This window comes from Athene cunicularia (assembly GCF_003259725.1).
Source record: "Athene cunicularia isolate RWA chromosome 8 unlocalized genomic scaffold, athCun1 chr8_part1, whole genome shotgun sequence".
Taxonomy (NCBI): Eukaryota; Metazoa; Chordata; class Aves; order Strigiformes; family Strigidae; genus Athene; species Athene cunicularia.
In genome coordinates, this window is record NW_020799109.1 from 12,674,937 (window position 1) to 12,692,369 (window position 17,433).

At 37.8% G+C, this 17,433-nt stretch overlaps 1 protein-coding gene across 2 annotated transcripts in view; it reads left to right on the forward strand.

Moving 5' to 3' along the window:
• ST6GALNAC3 (ST6 N-acetylgalactosaminide alpha-2,6-sialyltransferase 3) overlaps window positions 1–17,433 on the forward strand; it is a 220,453-nt gene that overhangs the window by 6,212 nt on the left and 196,808 nt on the right. The window contains exon 1 of one of the 2 annotated variants that reach the window (XM_026854447.1): window positions 4,660–4,726. The exons of the other annotated variant lie outside the window; for it this stretch is intronic. The gene's annotated coding sequence lies outside the window, so the exon portion shown is untranslated. Of the gene's footprint in view, window positions 1–4,659; window positions 4,727–17,433 lie in introns of those variants that run through there. 2 annotated transcript variants of the gene reach the window in all.

Here is a 17,433-nt window from a genome sequence, read left to right on the forward strand (position 1 = left end):
CCCCCCCCCCCCCAGGATACACTGTTGTGCACATTATCACAGGTATGGAATTGCATATTAAAAGTAATCTTATCAAAATTCAGCTTCTTTGTAGACTTGTCTGTGAGCTTTGGTGTTTTGTCTTGTTAATTTTTTTCAGTTTTCATTTTGACATGTCATGAATGCCAGATAACTTGGCATGTCATAGTGTGACATAAAGCATCATAGGAAGCGACAAATTCTTAAACATTGATGTAACATATCAAAGCCCTGGGGATATAGGACAGATGCGTTCTTACTTATTTCTGGTAAGATGAAAGCCAAAAGGAAAGCATACCTTTGTTTTCTGGCAATAACTAAACATTTGTGGTTAATGTAAGTGGGTCTGAAATGCAGATTAAAATATCCCATTTCTTATTTTTTAAGTTTTAGTCACAATAATCACAACATCTGTGCTGAAAAGGCAGAGCTTTCAGCATTTTTTGTCTCCCTTTGCCATGTTTCATTCCAGCAGTATCTGTGCACCTTCCAGAAGTGTAGTATTGGAGTCCAGGGTTTATTCTTTCATCTTTTCCGCAGGAAGCAATATCTGTGCGGCAGGTTGACTTTTTAAAAAGAGATATTTTGTGTGTGTGTGGCTTAAAGGGGAGGAAAAAAAGTTTTCTGTGTATTTGTTAGGAAGGGAAAGGTCAAATGCTCACACATGGAATGGAAAGTAAATTTCTTTATCTTCCTGGTGGTTATTGGATGAATATAATTTTCAGACCATCTCCTCCCCAGAGCAGCTTTTACCGTAAAATAAAGAGCTATTCTGTGCAAGAAAAATTAAATTATTGATTGTACATTTATTTTAGATTTCTAGTTTGACTTTCAGATATTAAACTAATGGTTTATTTTGTAGTTGTTACCCATGACACTTTTGCAATACTTTATTCTGCCTACCAGTTGCTCTCCAGCCATGGTCTGATTGGTAGCATAGAAGTGTGCCCATACATAACAGAGGTGAAGGTGTATTTTATTTTGGTAGTATTTGAGACTTCTCTCCAGGAGCTAGGAAGAATTGATCTTTGTGGGGATCTGTACATAAGGTGGGTAAAGGCGACTCTATTGGATGTATTCTCAAGAAACAAGGTAAAACTCTGTCTTGAGCACTTTCATCTCTTAAAGCTGAGAGAGCAGTTGCCTCACTGTTGTCAGCATCAACACTTGTGGGCTGAATTTGCTATTCCTGTTGGAGAAAAAAACCCGCTTCTACTGCATTTTGTGTGGTGGTTCTTGTAAATAAGCCATGCACTGCTGAGATAAGGAAGACCACCGCTTTTCCAGTGGATTCATTGGTTTCTGCAGAATGGGGAACTTTGCCTAAAAAAGGAGGTGTGCATGTTGTGTTTCTGAGCCTGAGGACAGAACAAAACATGGCTGGATGAGGTGTGAATTGCTCTGTGTCATCTTAGACAGTGTTAAATATTGAACTGAATCTCCTCTGCGCTCCTCCCCCCTTCAAGAACACCCAAGATTTATGCAAATATTGCCTTTACACTGTTACAAATATGATTTTGACAGTAGTGTCACGTTTTATCAAGTAACATATATTGGTGCATTCATATGCTTTTTAAGAGCCGTATAGCTGTACTATTTTTATTTATTTTTTAAAATCAGTCAACCAACGGAAATTTTGTTATCGGTACAAAATTTATATAAATTGGGTTTGTATTTAAAATAATGACAGTTATCGTGCCTCTGATCATTTTAGCAGAAGCACCTGGAAAACATGGTAATTCTCAGTTTATGTATTTGAAATTGGATAAAATACCATGCTGGATGTCCTTTTTCATCTTTACTATTGAGAAGAACAAAGGTGAGGCAGGAACTGGAGTGGAAGGGTTTGAGAGATGAAATTTTATAAGTGATGAGGATCAGGAGTAATGGCTTGTGTCGTCTAAAGGCAGACCTATTAGGCAGCTCTGGTATATCTGTACAGCATGTGTGACATTTTAAAATTAACATGGGAGCATCGCACTTGCTAATAATTAAATGAAGCAGTAGCTTCTTATGAGAGGTATATTTTGCAGCAATTTGCATTAACAATAGGCAGTAGAATGCTCGCCTAGGCAGGTAAGATGCAGGTGTAGAGCAGTTGGAAGTAATCAGAAAAACATGTTTATTTCATGGGAATAGCAATTTGTACAGAAGAAATTCAGAATGAATTATTTATAGATCTTGTCTCTTCTAATGATGCATTCCTTGCATGTTGGTTTGGTGTAGGATTAGGTATCTTCTGCCTCTAAGTTTTTTTTTTTCCTTAAAATTATGTATAATCTCATTACTAGCAAAAGTTTGCTTGGTCTTTGGCAAAGGAAATGCCCTTCTGAGCATGTAACAACATGAGATGTCATTCCATAAGGTTTGATGTTTTAATTCAAAATAGGAAAAGCCAGAAACCAAATACCCCTTTTTTCATTGCAAGTTTCACAACCTTTTGTTAATCATCAGTTTTTAATTTCGTCCAAATCTATTGTTTACTCAAATTTGAACATAATTTTCTTCTTAGAATGATGGAATGGTAGTACATTTAAGAAATAACAGTGTGTATTTATTAGCTCTTTAGTATACATACTGGTATTATTACAAACCTATTGAGGCTAGTAGAACACCACCTGGTGTACTTCGAATAATTATTATTTTACATTAGATTATGAAACTATGTGCTTGCGGTTTATGTATGTACTCCTCTAAATTCCTAAGATCTGGCCCTTCTTCATGAGTGGAAGTCACTTTATTTTTTGGATTAATCCAAAAAATCTAGAAGGTTTTCATGTTTTAATGTGTTCTGCTGTGGGATGCAGTTACACTAGAAAAAATTTCCTATATGATTTTGTTTGTTCTGATTCAGCAGAGAAATAAAGATTCTAATTCCAATTTACATGTGTCCATGCTGGGGCTTATGTGATTATTAAAATTCATTACAATTTTACTAAACTTTTCTAGATTGGTCCTCTCAGCCGTGTGAATAAGTTATTTACAAGTTATTGCATGTCAGCTGATTTATTGTAATTTTTCTGTGTTTGCATTCATCTGTGGCAAGCTAGTCAGGTAATAACTGTTAACAGAAGGGAGCTTTCTATTAGTGCTTCTTACGTGGAGACAAAAAAAGAAACCTTCACATTTTAAAAAAAGGAATGGAGAACGAGACTGACTCATTCTCCTGTGGGATCCTTGGGAGCTGTGGAATGTGTAGCGTGGGGGAAAAAAACTGGTTGGAGACTCATCTTTTGTAATTGGAATATGGAAATTTTGCCAAAAGAAAAACTTTTGTAACTTTTTTTCCATATGATTAATGAGAGAATTTCAGACGGCTGTCTCTGCATGTCTCTCTCTTCTATCTTTTTTTTCATTTTCTTCCACAGGGCATAAAATATTTTTACAGAAAAATTAGCTTAACACTACTAGATGGGGGTGGTTTTGAGTAGGGAAATGGACATTTCAAACAAGATGAAAGAAATGGCATATTTAGGAGCACTTCTCGAACACGATTCTTACTTTAGTGTGCATGTCCTCTCAGCCAGCACTAACTGCTCTGTACCTGTTACTGAGACCTGGCAGTCTGTCTCTGCAGTTCACAACCCTTATTATGAAATGCCATTCAAATTATGTTTTTCCTTCGTGTTTGCTGCCACTTGCCCACTCACCTTAATTGGTTTAATGAAATATATCTTAGTGGTTTTACCAGGTCACTTCATATGAAATTGGAGAACTGAGGACGTTGAAATGCCATAGAAGCTTCCCCTGTCTAACCACACTTCCTCTTGAGATTACTAAATATAGATACTTGGTCTCCTTGCCTGTAACCACTGCCTTAACCACAAGAACAGACCCAGATCCCAGGGCCAAATGTGTAATCCAAGAGCCCGCTAGTCAACGTGTGGTCGCTGTCCCAGGGAGCAGTGCCTCTCGCCTTTTCCTCAGGTAGCTCTGGCTTCAGAGACCGGCACCTCTGAAGAGTCACCTACAGCTACTCGCTCTTCCCTCTGGTTTGCCGCTATAGCTCTATGTGGGGCTGCGGTATCAGAAGCAGAAAATGGAACTGGATTAGAATAACTCTTTTTGCTTTCCAGAGGGTTATCTTTGAGAGTAACTGGTTTCTTGAGTATTGCGGAGATTGCATTGGGCCCAGATGAGGAGGTGGTGTAAGCATGAGAGTAGCCTATAAGGGGTCAGGAAATCTTTATGTGGGTATTACTACCAAAAAATTTCCTGCAGTAGTAGTAGTCCATACTGCTAATTGTCTGCCCTTCAGTAGAAGGCTGCTTGCTAATGTATAGGCAATAAGCCTAGCCTAGGTCTAGTCGCTGTTTAAATAGGACGTGAAGCTAAATGGGAAGCTCTGTAGCAAAAATGCAGCTTTATTATGTGCATGACCTGCTGCCCTGAGTTAGAAAGGCATCAAGTCCCCTTGTCCAGTCTGATTACATTGGTGCCGTCTGAGCATGGAATATGGCTAGTGTGCCTACCATACTTCATCTAGTCCTGATGGAGATCACTGTTTGCCCCAAACTTGTAGATACCTCTGTAACTTTTTTTTTCCAGTTACGATCAGCTGAGCTGGCTGCATGCTATCTAGATTTTCTACCTTTGAACAATTCCCCTGGGCCATCTCCCTGTCTGTATATGCCACCACTTGCAGTCCTGAACGAACTCCAGGTACCACTAAATAATTGCATTGCTTAACTTCTACATTTGACTGTAGGTAAGTCTGAATTATTTAGGAAGCAGTAGTGATTCTAATAGCACTAATACTATAGTTTTAGATAGTAGTTGTACTCAGCCTAATAGACAGTTAGTGACCATGTCTCTTGAATTTATGCTTTTAGGCCCTTTATTTCTTCAGAATTGGTTTCTTTTTCAGCATATGGGTGTATATATAATCTATATGCCTAAAATGTTTTTGGTTCTTTTCTGCTTTGTATTTCTGAAGTTCATAGATTTTATTTCTATCACTGTGGCCTACAGATGAAATTTTTTGATCAAAAGAATGATTACCGATAATTGTATCAGTCAGATATCTTGAAGAAGCCATTTGAAGTCCACTCCACTTCAGTTTGTTGTATAATATGGCCAAATAAGACGAAATTTTTCCTTGTTGGATCCTACAGGACCAAGAGACAACAGTGACTGCACAGTAGTTGGTCTTATGCAAAGAATGGTACTGAATGTCTGTCAAATAAAGAAAGAATATTAAAATTGCTTGTGGTCATGCATCTTGCTGGCCTCCGCAGATATTTTGTTTTCTGTTGTTTTACTAAATGCCATAGGTATTCCAGGTTTGACCGTGTGTCTAGAAGGAAGTGTGTTAGTTCATCTGCTGTCCCCTGGGGGTGCTTGTGCTTTTGAGGTATGTGAGGTGAAGCTCAGATGGCATTTCATTAAAGCTTTGCTTGCATGGCTTGTTTTGCCTCTTGGTGTGTCTGGTGTTTCAGGTGAGGGTTGGAGAATGAATGTTTCTGAAAATTCAGCTTTCAGTATTTGCTAAAACTAATGTTATGCTTGATGTCACTTATGAATTAACCAGAAGATTGACTGTGGTTTTTTCCTCACTGAGGTCTTGCATGAGACCTTATTACTGCTTACCATTCATTGATTCCAGTGGGAGAAGCTGACTTTGGTGTACTTGTTCTGAATGCAAACTGCAAGAGCTGTTAGAGCTACAAACTCTTACTTTACCTCTGATCATCAGTTTCGAATCTGCCTGAGGCCGTTGCAGTGAGGAACAATTGTACAGTGAACAGTGCATCCCCCAAAAGGCAGATATCGTGCAGGTCACAGACATGTGGAAATGGTTTGTAGCTGCTTTTATCTTCAAAATCTGCAGGAAAACGTTATCAGTGACACTGAAAAGAAAATTGAATTTGACAGACTTGCTCCCTTTTAGTTTTTTCTGTCTGCCAAATCTTGCTCTCAAAAGAAGTCCTCAGCCCCTTGTTAATAAGGTCAGAGAGTTGAATTTCCTTCTGGGCCTCAAGGCAAGGTACCATGGCTTGTCATGATTTGTTAATAGCACCATTAAGCCACTGTTGTTGTATTTATAAAGTGTCTTGTGAAGCATTGCATGAAAGTGCTCTAAAGCAATTTATGGGAAAACATAATCCATTTATGGAAATAAACATCCTTGTAAGAAGGAAAATGGAAAACTCATCAGTAGTGTAGATAACACTGTGGGAAGTCTACTTGGTCGAGGTGTGTGTGGAACGGAAGTATAATAAAAATTTTAACATCCAGTTGATTTCAAAATTATTTACTGGGAGGAAACATACCTATTTTTTACTAAACGAAAATGAGTTTTGAAATTGTTCAGTCTTCAAGGTCTGCAGCTCTAGCAGCCTGTGTGATGAGTAGTCATGTTTCTTTACTCAATAAAGGGTTCCATTAACAGCTGTGCATTTTATTGTTAGCTATATTGTTTATCAGTATTTCATTACTAACAACAAAAAATTATCTGTTTTCATAGAATGGTTTGGGTTAAAAGGGACCTTTAAATGTTATCACATTGCTTGGGCCACAAATGGTATGATAACGTTGATCTAGTGTTCTCTTTAGTGGACACAGGGTTGTTTTAAACTGGGTTTAAAATAGTCATTAATGATTTTATATAAATGAGTTATGCTTTGTTTCTCAAGTAAATATTTGAGACCTCATCCAAATGAAATGGGAAGAATCGCTTTACTACGTAGCACTACCACTCCTTTACCTCATGTTTTCTACCATCTGTAGTTGGAAAAAAAGTGAGATTATAGGATCCATATCGAATCACGGGTAGCATTCCAGATGACTAGAAAGGATGGAGCTGTTTTGCATGCTTCTGTAACTACTAGACAAGCAGAGTACAGAGGACTGTAACTGGTAACCGACTTGCTTCCTGGGTGATGTTCTTTAATGTACTCTTGAGTAAAAACTATAAACTATTTCTGTGCTTTAATGGGCTTGTTTCCTTTCAGGAATTTGAAACTATTTATAAATTAGGTAAGAAAGATATTAAAAACTTCAGAGAATGAGCCAGGTTTTGCTGATCTTGTGTGAAAAGTTCCCTCCTAATATTCCATTTATGAGATTGCAGACTTTGATAATAACTTAATTAGTGTGGTACATGTACAGTATTGTTATGTGTATGTAATGTACTTGCTCAATAGTTTCTTTGTTTTTATGCTTTTGTTAGTCCTCTATTTTCTGTGCAGTCCATGAGGAAAGGCAAATGAAATATAATAAGGGCTGTGTCCAAAGCTGTGGAAGGAAGTAATTAAACTTAATTGAAGTAATTTCTTTGAAGTATCATAGCAGATGCAAAGGACAAATTCAAAGCAGATTTAGGCAATGCATGCTTTGAAATGCTAGCCTGCAAACAGATAAGTATTACCGTTATTTAAATAAAGTGATATGAAACGGTCTTCTGAAACCTGAGTCTGGAGATCAGGTCTAATAATAGACACTTGGGTTAAGTTTTGATAAGGGATGTCACTTCTGCTTCCTAATTTATTACACTTTGCCAGTCAGAAATGAAATACCAAAAGTATTGTCTGAATCTTATCAGACAACTGCAATAGAACTGGGAATTAGCCAGAGCTAGCCCTGAAGGTATTTTATGATGGCAGCTTCATCATTAGCTGTGATAAGTAAGCCATCAGTTAGAAATTACAGGAAAAACTTTATCAATAATTCTGAAATCAAATTACATTGTATTTAGAAATGTAACTTGAGCAGGTATAAGAATTCTTGAATTTTGTCCTGTAATATTCTTACGAATTTTAAAGGTTCTGTCAGTTTTACATCAGGAGTTTAAATCTTCAATAAATAGGAAAAGATATGGGCTGCTGTTGTGTAGGGGACTGAATATGAAATTTGCATAAAACCCAGGTGAGATAAAGTTAGCTTTTACAGTGCACATGCTTTATTTCTTTGCAAAACTGACTCAGACAGGAGAACCTGAAACATAAATCTGAAATGTTTTCTTACTCTTTAGTGCTTCGGAATTGTTAATTTCTTTCCACCTGCACAATGATTCTAAGTGAAGGATGTCAAGTATCTCAACTAACTGCTATGTCAAATTCCAGAGTAGCTAGGTGTGAGATATCCCTTTCTTCCCAGACCCACATAGTGAAAAATATAGGAGTAAGAGCTGTGAAAGACAACCATCTCTCTGAATTTGGCTGATGATTGATGTGCTGATGGGCTGAACAGGGTGGTAGGAACTGAGAAGAAAGCAGGGGCTGTCCCTGGTTGTATATGGACGTATATAGACTTTCCAGCACTGAAGTGGTAAAATGTGATTAGCTATATACTGGAAGATGTCTACCATAAGGAAGAAATAACAGAATGGTAGTCCAGATTTTTTTTCTGCTTTAATTTCATTGTTGATACTGAAGTGCAACACACTGTTTTGAATGAAAACAAGTGTGGGTCAGGAGAGTAAAATTTACTGCAGAACTGGGAAAGGGATTGCACTTCCGACTGTTTTCTTGGGGTTAATTTGTATCTTAGAGTGTTTGATAATTTATGCCACAGGTGGGGATTTTATGGCAATGTATGCATAGGCTGCATCATCAGCTGTTTCTGATCTCTTCCTTGTGAAAGGAAGGAAAAGTTGGCTTCTCCTTTCTTTGTTTTAACACTAGAATTTTTTTATTTGTTTGTGTGGCGTGTGACCAAAAAAAAAAAAAAAAAGGATCCAAACATTTTGTTTGTTTTGTTTCTTGTTCAGCTGAGAGAAACATTGTTCGATGAAAGCCAGCTGTGGGAGGGCTGGGTGTGTGACATCACACGATTGCCTCCCAAGCTGTGGCCGTGCGAAGGGATCTGCTGCAGCAGTGTTCCTTTGCCATGGGAGCAGGACCAGGGGGGTATTGCTGACTCTCTGAAAGCCAACAATGAATTGCACCTGGGCTGGCTGGCTAAGTGGGGTGCCTGAAGGCATTTCATGTAAAGACAGCCTGTCAGCTGGCTTAATTAAGGTATCTCTTCAAAAGAGAGGTCTTTAACCATTGTATGGATTTTTAAAGCTTGTCTTTTCCCTGGTAAATGTAGGCATTCAGTGGAGATCAGGGCTTGTGCCCCTGTTCTTTTTCTGTCACAGGCTGAGAGTAATTCTGAAATGTGAGAAAGCAGATGGAAGGGATTTTTTGGATCAAGTGCCAGGCAAGTTTGTCCCCTGTCCTCATCCTCTAGAACAAATACCAAGTATGTCTGTATGGGATGTTGGTGTGGGCATGCTTTCTTTCTATAGGAACTAAAATTAAAACTGAAAAATCCCAAAGTCTGAGGTTTCTCCTTTGCAAAAAATAGCAGGAGACAGATAACCACCCACTGATGTCCTAGTTGTTAGAAAAGAAAAATCTGATGAGAGTCTGAGGGAGCTGGGTTTGCTTAGCCTGGAAAAGCGAAGACCTAGGGAGTAGCTTCTAGTAGTCTTCTACCTCCGGAGGCGTTAGAGAAGGAGCATAGTGGAAAGAGTCAGCAGCCACAAATTGCAACAAGGGAAATTCAAACTAAATATAAGGACAAAAAATTACACTAAGACTGGAATAATACTGGCACAGGGGCCTGGCATAAACAACCTTGGAAATATTCAGAACTCGTTAAGACACTGGGCATCCTGATGTAACTTTGAAATTAGGCCTGCTTGAAGCACGAGGTTTGACTGGGTGATCTCTAGAGGTCTCCCAGTCTTAATTATTGTGTGACTTTATGATTTCTATAATGCGCTGCTGCTATTCTTAATGTTAATTGTAGTATACCATATGTAGCAGGTTTACTGAAACATGTCTAATAGCTGTCTTAACAGAAACATCCTCACCTATGGGCAGGTCAAGTATCTTTCGCTTTCTCTTTAATCTTGCCGAAGTGGCATAGTATTACCTCCAGAAGGTAAAAACATAGGAAGTTTAATTATTCTACATGTAGGGGGGTAGATTGAAGATCTGGAAATGGTGGCCCTTCAGTCATGAAGTAGAGGAACTATTTACCCATTGGTTTAGGACATGAATAAATTATTGACTGGTTATCCTGAATGTAGCTTTCTTGGGCTTGAGTTAAGGTCTCTGCAATTAAGTGAAGGCTTCTCTTGAAAGGAATTACAGTCTGCAGTACTCTTAAGAAAGCTTGAAGGATTGTATTTGGCAGCAAACTTTAATGTGGCAGGTTTTTTTGTGTCCTAGAGCCTAAATTCAATTTGTTGATGCGTAATGCACTCAGCTGAGGATTTTCTGAATGTGGAGTGTAACTCTCCTTTTTCTGCTTGTGTTCAACTAGACTGGAAAATCTAGCCAAAGTGATAAGCTTCTAGTAATTCGATGGCTTGTGAGAGAGTGAGTGCAAACTCAGTCCATCTCTTTTCAGCTCTTTTGCAGTTCGCTGACTCATTTTGCCCTGTTTTTCCCAAAGGCCCTATTTAAAACCTATATTCAGGGTTATTAACTTTTTCACCAAGAAAGTAAGCTTTATGTAATTATACAAGAGAGACTACCTGGAATGAGGTTTATGCCTTACTGATATGAAAATTCTGTGGGGTTTTTTTGGTATTAAGGATAAGTGAGGGAATATTTGATACATATGCCTTTAATAGAGCTAAGTATGATGAACAGGGGTGATTTATTCCAGCTGTCTGTTTCTGCTGAAATCCACACCTTCCCTTGTTTCTCAAGAGTTGTAGTGCAGTCATGAGTTCTGCTCAGCTGAACTGTGAATGGTAAGACTGTGCTATTTGTATTTCACATTATTTTCACTGGTATGGTAGAATGTACAATGTTGTTCGTGGTGAATGTCTGCTAAACGTGTCCAAACCTGGTCATACAGGTTTCAGAGGAGTCAGAGAGATGCTTTGCTTTGTTCTTATCTTACCTTTTTCTTGAGGATTATGATGGAAATGTATTGTCAAAGTTGGTTTGTGGTTTTTTTTTCTTCCCCTTTTTTCTATTTGCCACTTGTTTTCTATAGCTTAAAATCAACTGCCTGCCAGAATGCCTACTGGTAAAATTATTCTGGCATGTTTGTAGGAAACAAAGGTTAATTGATTGGTGCCTGTAAAGTGAATTAATTCTAACATTATGGTTGCAATTCTTTACTTCGGTGTGGTTTTGGCCCTCCTGCTAGCAGTACAAATAGAACAAATAATATCATCTGGAGAGGTTCAAATGAGCACCCTATGTCTAATATGTTGCCACATTTCATCTCTTTGGATTCAAGGCTAAAGTTATCCAGGTGCTCAGACAAACTGTGGAGATGGTAGATGTCAGTGTGCTTTGAATCCTCTGACTCCTAAAGTAAATTACATTTTTTTGCTTTGGTACAAACATGGAAAACAAACACGCAAGTTCTAGACTTTATTGCAAGCATTTCACAGTCCCAGAACTGATTTTACTACGGGGAATATTATTGCAGGCCCACTATCAGTGGCACAGTTTTAAATAGATTGCTGCTTGCAAGACCGGCCTAGAATGTGTATGTTAGCATGTATGTCCACGTTCTGGTGGACAGAGGGTAAGAACAAATGTAAACTGCCCACTTTATATCATATCCTCTTTTTGTTTGTACTTTGTGGCTTTTCAATACTTTTCCCAATTCCTAATTTTCTTTCTTAGACATTGTCTGATACAGACACAATATATTTAATATTTTTGGAGTTTGATAGGCTGGAGTTCGTATGTGAATCACTATGCATGACTAGAATAAAGCTTCCTTTTCAGCAGTTCAGACCTCCATATTCAAAAGCAGAGAATATTCCAGCTTTTTCAACTGAAAGGTCTGTGTTTCACCTTACAGAAGCTTTAAATAAACAGTCCTTTCTCTCAGTTTGTTGGTTTAGTTGCTGTTACTGTGCTTAGCAGATCAGAATTTTTTCTGCTCTGGCTTAAGGCAAAACTCCCTGTTGGTTTCTCTACTCAGGAGCTATAACCAGAGATTTTGGTACTGTTTTTCCTCTCTCCAGAATCTTTTAATATATCTCCTTTTAGTAAAAGATATAAACCAAAGGGACAACTGAAACAGCTCTGTTGTCATTATTAGTTTACAGCCGGATTGAACAATACTGTTGTTTCTTTCAGCACCCTCTGGTACTTTAAGGGATAATTACTAAACCAAATCTGACCAAATTATAAGCAGAGACTGGACATAAATCAGAATAATGTCCTGTTTTAAATCCAGTTTATTGTCTCTTGTTTTTTGTCTAAGCAAAACAACACTTTGGTGTAACTCGCCAAGTGGCTTAATTAAGTGCAAGTCTAACTCAGCAGTCAAGGACAGTATCTCAGAAGGGTCTTTTTGAATAATCTGCTGTTTTCTGAGCCATGTAGTTAAATTTATAATCTAGGAAAACTGGAGACTGCAGATATTTTGTTTACATTTTTTTCACTGCAGAACGATATAACAACAGAAACTTCTGATCAGCCACAAGAATTTGAAGTCTTAGTCTCTTCTATTAATTTGCATTTTTCTTGCTCAGGCTTTGGCATATTTCTGCGAGACTTGTGTGAGGTCAGCTCTGATTGCACTCAAATGGGATTAATTAGTCAGTTTTCTGTGTGGCTTGACCTGTACTGCCCAGAAGAAAGTATCTTTCTTCTTTCTTAAGCACTGCTTTTTATAGGAGTATCATAACAGAGCAGTGCTATTAGTTAAAAAAAAAAAAAAAAAAAAGTTTAAAAAATTGTTGATCTGATGACTCTTCTTCAAAATTGTTGAATCATCAGGATTGTCTTACTGTAGCAATGACTTTCCAGGGCAGATATATGAAGGATTCTTTAGTTTCAGTAATGAGAGTAGTAGTGGTCCTGGTGTAGGGAATTTGGTTTCCCTTCAGCATTTTACTAGCCATACAGGAGTTTGAAGCCATTTCATGTTCTTGTTTTGCTTTTGAAGTAAACTGTGTTCTCCAGAAAACACAGCAAAATTTTTTTTTTTGGACATAGGAAGAGAATAGGGACAGAATGTTGCTGGGACAGAGAAATAAGTATGTCAGGCATTTTGAGCAGTACTGAGTCACTCTGCAGAGGTGTTGCAAACAGGCTTGGGTGTGTCTATAAACCAGCAAATGTTTCCATGGTTTAAATGATGCAGCACAGACCTCATTAAAAATGTAGGAGATAAAATATATACAGCAACAAAGTTTATCTGCTACCAATAACTAGATTTCTGGGTAAAGTGTCACAAGTTCATTAATATCATCAAGGGTTCACTGGAATAAGAAACAGCAGAATTGAATCCTCAGGGCTTTCCCTTTATTGAGGCTGCAAAGTAACAAGCTAATGCTCTGTACATTTCCAAGGAAATTTCCAAGGAAATTTCCAAGGAAAAAAGCATAGCTTAACTGAAATCAGATGTAGTGACAAAGCCATGTCCCAAGGCCAAGGTGGGTGGTGGTCAGTAGGCAGGAAATGTAGCAGTGGTTGCACCTGCATCTTTTATCCGGGGACATTTGAATAAAGAAGAATCAAATTATTACATGCAAATCATAATTTTACACAACAGAGAAAGGGTGTTTAATTTTTCCTTGTTTGATGAAGAAAATGGTTTTCCTTGTTAACTTTTTAAGCTGCTTGAAAGTGCTGAGACCTTGACCTTTTAACTGTAATGTGTCCTATATAAATGTACTTCACCAACTCCCTTTCTCACAGTGAGTCCAAAACACTGCTCACTCCTCAATACAGTGTAGAAACAGAAGCTTTGAAAATCTGCAGGTGAAACTAGCAAGCCTTAAGGTAGTTGCAAAAGTTCAAAGACATGTAAGAACCAGCCCCATGTTTTAGAGCATCCTTCCAGGACTGAAGAAAGCAGGGATTTTACTCTGGAAGTTGCCAGGGGCATGGTGCTCATGTGATGTTTCTCTATTCCTGTTGTTCAGTTCTGCTCAATAGTTAAGTGCATGTCCTCTCTATTATTTTTTATATTTGCTCAGGATAGCCTATAAGTTGTTAATATATTTGTCATAAACTATGAAGTAGTTACTGCATAAATGACTGATGCTATTTCAACAGCTGTGTAAATGTGTTTGTTTTGAGTGCTGCATAGCTTGGAATAAATTTAATTAAATGCTATGAATGATGTATTCAACAACTAGAGCAGGTCAATAATCTTTAGAATTAAATGTAATGGTTTTTTATTAAAGGTTCCCTATTTCAGTGGTGAATAGTAAGCATGTGGTGCTATAGACAGGTGCTTCATACGGTCTGTTATGAGTGCTTTATTAAATAGTCAATAGCTGCATTTACCAAATGAACTTAATTTATTGTATTTATTTTTTCTAAGGGTTTTACAGTTCATTATAAATGATTTATTGAACATATGTAAACCAGTTTAGTCTCACAATGAATGCATTGCTAGTAGGGCTTGGAATTGCTAACACTGTAAATTGTTTGAGCAGTGTTTGTAAGTTACTGAAACACCATGAGAAAATGCTTATTTTATACACAGCTCTTTAGAAGTCATCATAGATGACTTTTAAAACATTACATTCAGTCTGTAGAGTGTGGTGCATTCTTTAAGTCACCTTTATTGGTAAAAGCAGTTTGTGGGGATTTTTTCCCATATACTATAGTATTGTTTTCTTAGGCAGCAACAGTGAATTCAACACTGCATGTGGAAAAGATGACTGTAAAACCTACTTCATAGGGACCATCCATCTAGGAAAACAATGCGTGTGGCACTACGACATTTTGAAAGTTATTTTGCCTTATATTCCAGCCTAAGATGGGTGCTTCATTTATTTTAAGACTCAGATTTGGAAGTGGGTTGTTGCCTTTATCTGAGAATCATTTCCTTTTTTTTTTGTAGAGCATGCCTGTCAGCAAAGAAAACGGTTTTTTTTTTTCTGCTTTAATGACTGGAGCAATCTTTAGTTAGAGAAAGAATAAGTAATGTGTATTCCTACATTAAAGCTGATGCCCATGGTTGTTACTAGTATTACTGGTAGCTGGGCTGTGAATATCGAAATAGCTGGTTTGTCTGGCAGAATTATACTGGTGAAGGAAACAAGAACCTGGAACAGAGAAACTACCTATAGACATTCAGAAACATAAGGAAAAATGGGACTGTGAGCTGCCTAGTGACTGCTTTGGGCCAGGGTCCTTATTCTTTTCTAGCAGTCATGGCTTTCTTTTTTCCAGCGATGTCATGAAATAACATGTTCAATTTTTACTTTCCTTGGCTGATTCTCAAACCATTTTGGTTCTCGGGCAGTTGGTCTCATCACCATGCCAGTGTGCCCTTATCTCACTGTGGAGGCTAAATGTGTCTGATTAAAGCTCCATGAATGGGATTTTCTGTGTGGGGCTGGCATCTGAAATAGAGCTTTTAAGCATACTGTGGATGCAAAAAATCATTTTTGTGGTCATCATAAAACCCACTGAAAGGCTTTGACTGAGGCAAGGATAAGGGACTACAGAGCTAAGTATGGATATCTTTAAGGAGCCTGTAAAATAGAAAAAAAAATCACATTTCTATTTTGATTGTTGTTCTGCAAAACGGTGGTATCTCGCATGTTAATAATTAATATAATTGTAAAGCTTAGCTGAAAGTATCCTCAGAATGTGTGGCTGCATGTAGATTGTCCCCCTGGTTGTTTTGTTTTTTTTAAAAAAACAAAATATGATGAAAAGTCATTCAGAGTTGTAGTATGGAAACATAAACAAATGTCAAAATACATTCTCAAGGACTATATCTGGAGAGAGCATATAAAATTGGAAGTGTAAAATGCTATACTGTGTGCATGACAAGAAATGAGTAAACATGAGAAACATTTTCTCTTTAACTGTGCCTTGGAAGAAGAGGGAGGCAGCAGACAGTGATAATGTTGGAAGCATCATGTGTTGCACTGTTATTACTGAGAAAGTGACTATGGAAGAGCAGAAGGTTGCTCACTCCTTCAGATAAAAGTGAAGATGCTTGTATTAGCAGGTTATGTTAGACTACAAAGCACAGGCAAGATGAATCAATTTCTGAACACCAGTGTTCAAAAAGTGGTCTACAATCCTGAAATTGAACTGAATAATGAGGTGTTGGAGATTTTTGCCTCCATCTGGTGGTTACTTAAAAAGCTCTAAAATCGAACAAACTAACTCCCTTATAATTGCGTCCACTAATCACTGTGTGTTTGTAGGAGCTTCTTCAGTAGCTTTTGCTCTCTTTTTTATTTTCCTTCTCTTTTACATTTCCCACAAGTAAGCAGTTGCTAGTACAGATTTTCTGCACCCTTTGTTAAACTAATGACTTTAGACTGTGATGTCCTGAAATCTACACACAGAAAAGTGATTTAGGTACAATAACATTGTAAAAGATTGGATTCCTCTTCTAACTTAATGAGTTAGCTCAAGCATGGAGGAGAATTTTTCTTGTGCAGATCTCTAAATTCTAGTTTAGCTGCACTATGATGCCCACTCGCTTTGTGGCTCTGTAAGCACATGGGAAATTATTAGACCTGTTGTCGTTTGTCTTAGTCATAATTTGAATTAATACATGACATCCTGGTACACTAAAACAAAATGTCCAGCCTTCAGAAGAGTCTGATACCAAGCCTGGTTATGCATGTGCAAGGCTGGCTTGGTTTGTTCCGACCCTGTTCCCCCTTCCCCTCCCACTGGAGTGTAGAGGCTATGTAGGTGACTTGAGTGCATTCAGAGTCTTTAGGACCCCTTATTATAATCCAACATGTCAATTACTGACTGAATAGCGCAGTCATTTGGCTTGTTAAGGTCCAAAATTAATTCTGTCTGTTCTCCTCCCAGCTATTTTCTACTGCTGTTAGCAAAATCTGCTTTCTCTCTGATTCAGCAAATGGATATGCAAAACACTGAAATAATTTTCTCTCTGGACAGTGACAAGACAAATACTGTATACTGTGTGTTGGCCTTGACAAGTATGTGCTTGAGCCAGAGCTCACAAAAGTCAATGGAAAGAAGCTTATTGACTGGACTGGATCTTAATTCAATCCTTTTGCTAGCAGAAAATGGAATGAAATCGATGGGATAAGAAGTCATGCATGTCTGATATTGCATGAGAAAATATTTGTGCCTAATATATTAGGAGATTTGTCATCTTGTGTTTTAGGCAGTATCAGCGCTACTGCGTATGCGCCATTCTTCTCAATGCATTATCTGGGTTAGATTTAGCAAGGTGCCTTATATTAATTTCTTTGTATCCATCTCAGAAGCCTCTGATCCTTATTTTATGCCTCTGCCATTCTTTCTCCCCTTTTTAAGACTGTGTGGTATTGACAGACATTACAATAAGATTCCTATTTGCTACAGACCTGTCTTGCAGCTGTTCTCACTTTCAATTTGATTTTTCAGGCACTCTGATCTTTTCCCTGGACCTGGTTTCTGGTTTTTCTATTACTTGCTATGTTTCTACCAAAACCAGACAAACAAATAAAAAACCCTACACCACAACTATTCCCCCTGCCTGCCCTCCCCCCCCCCC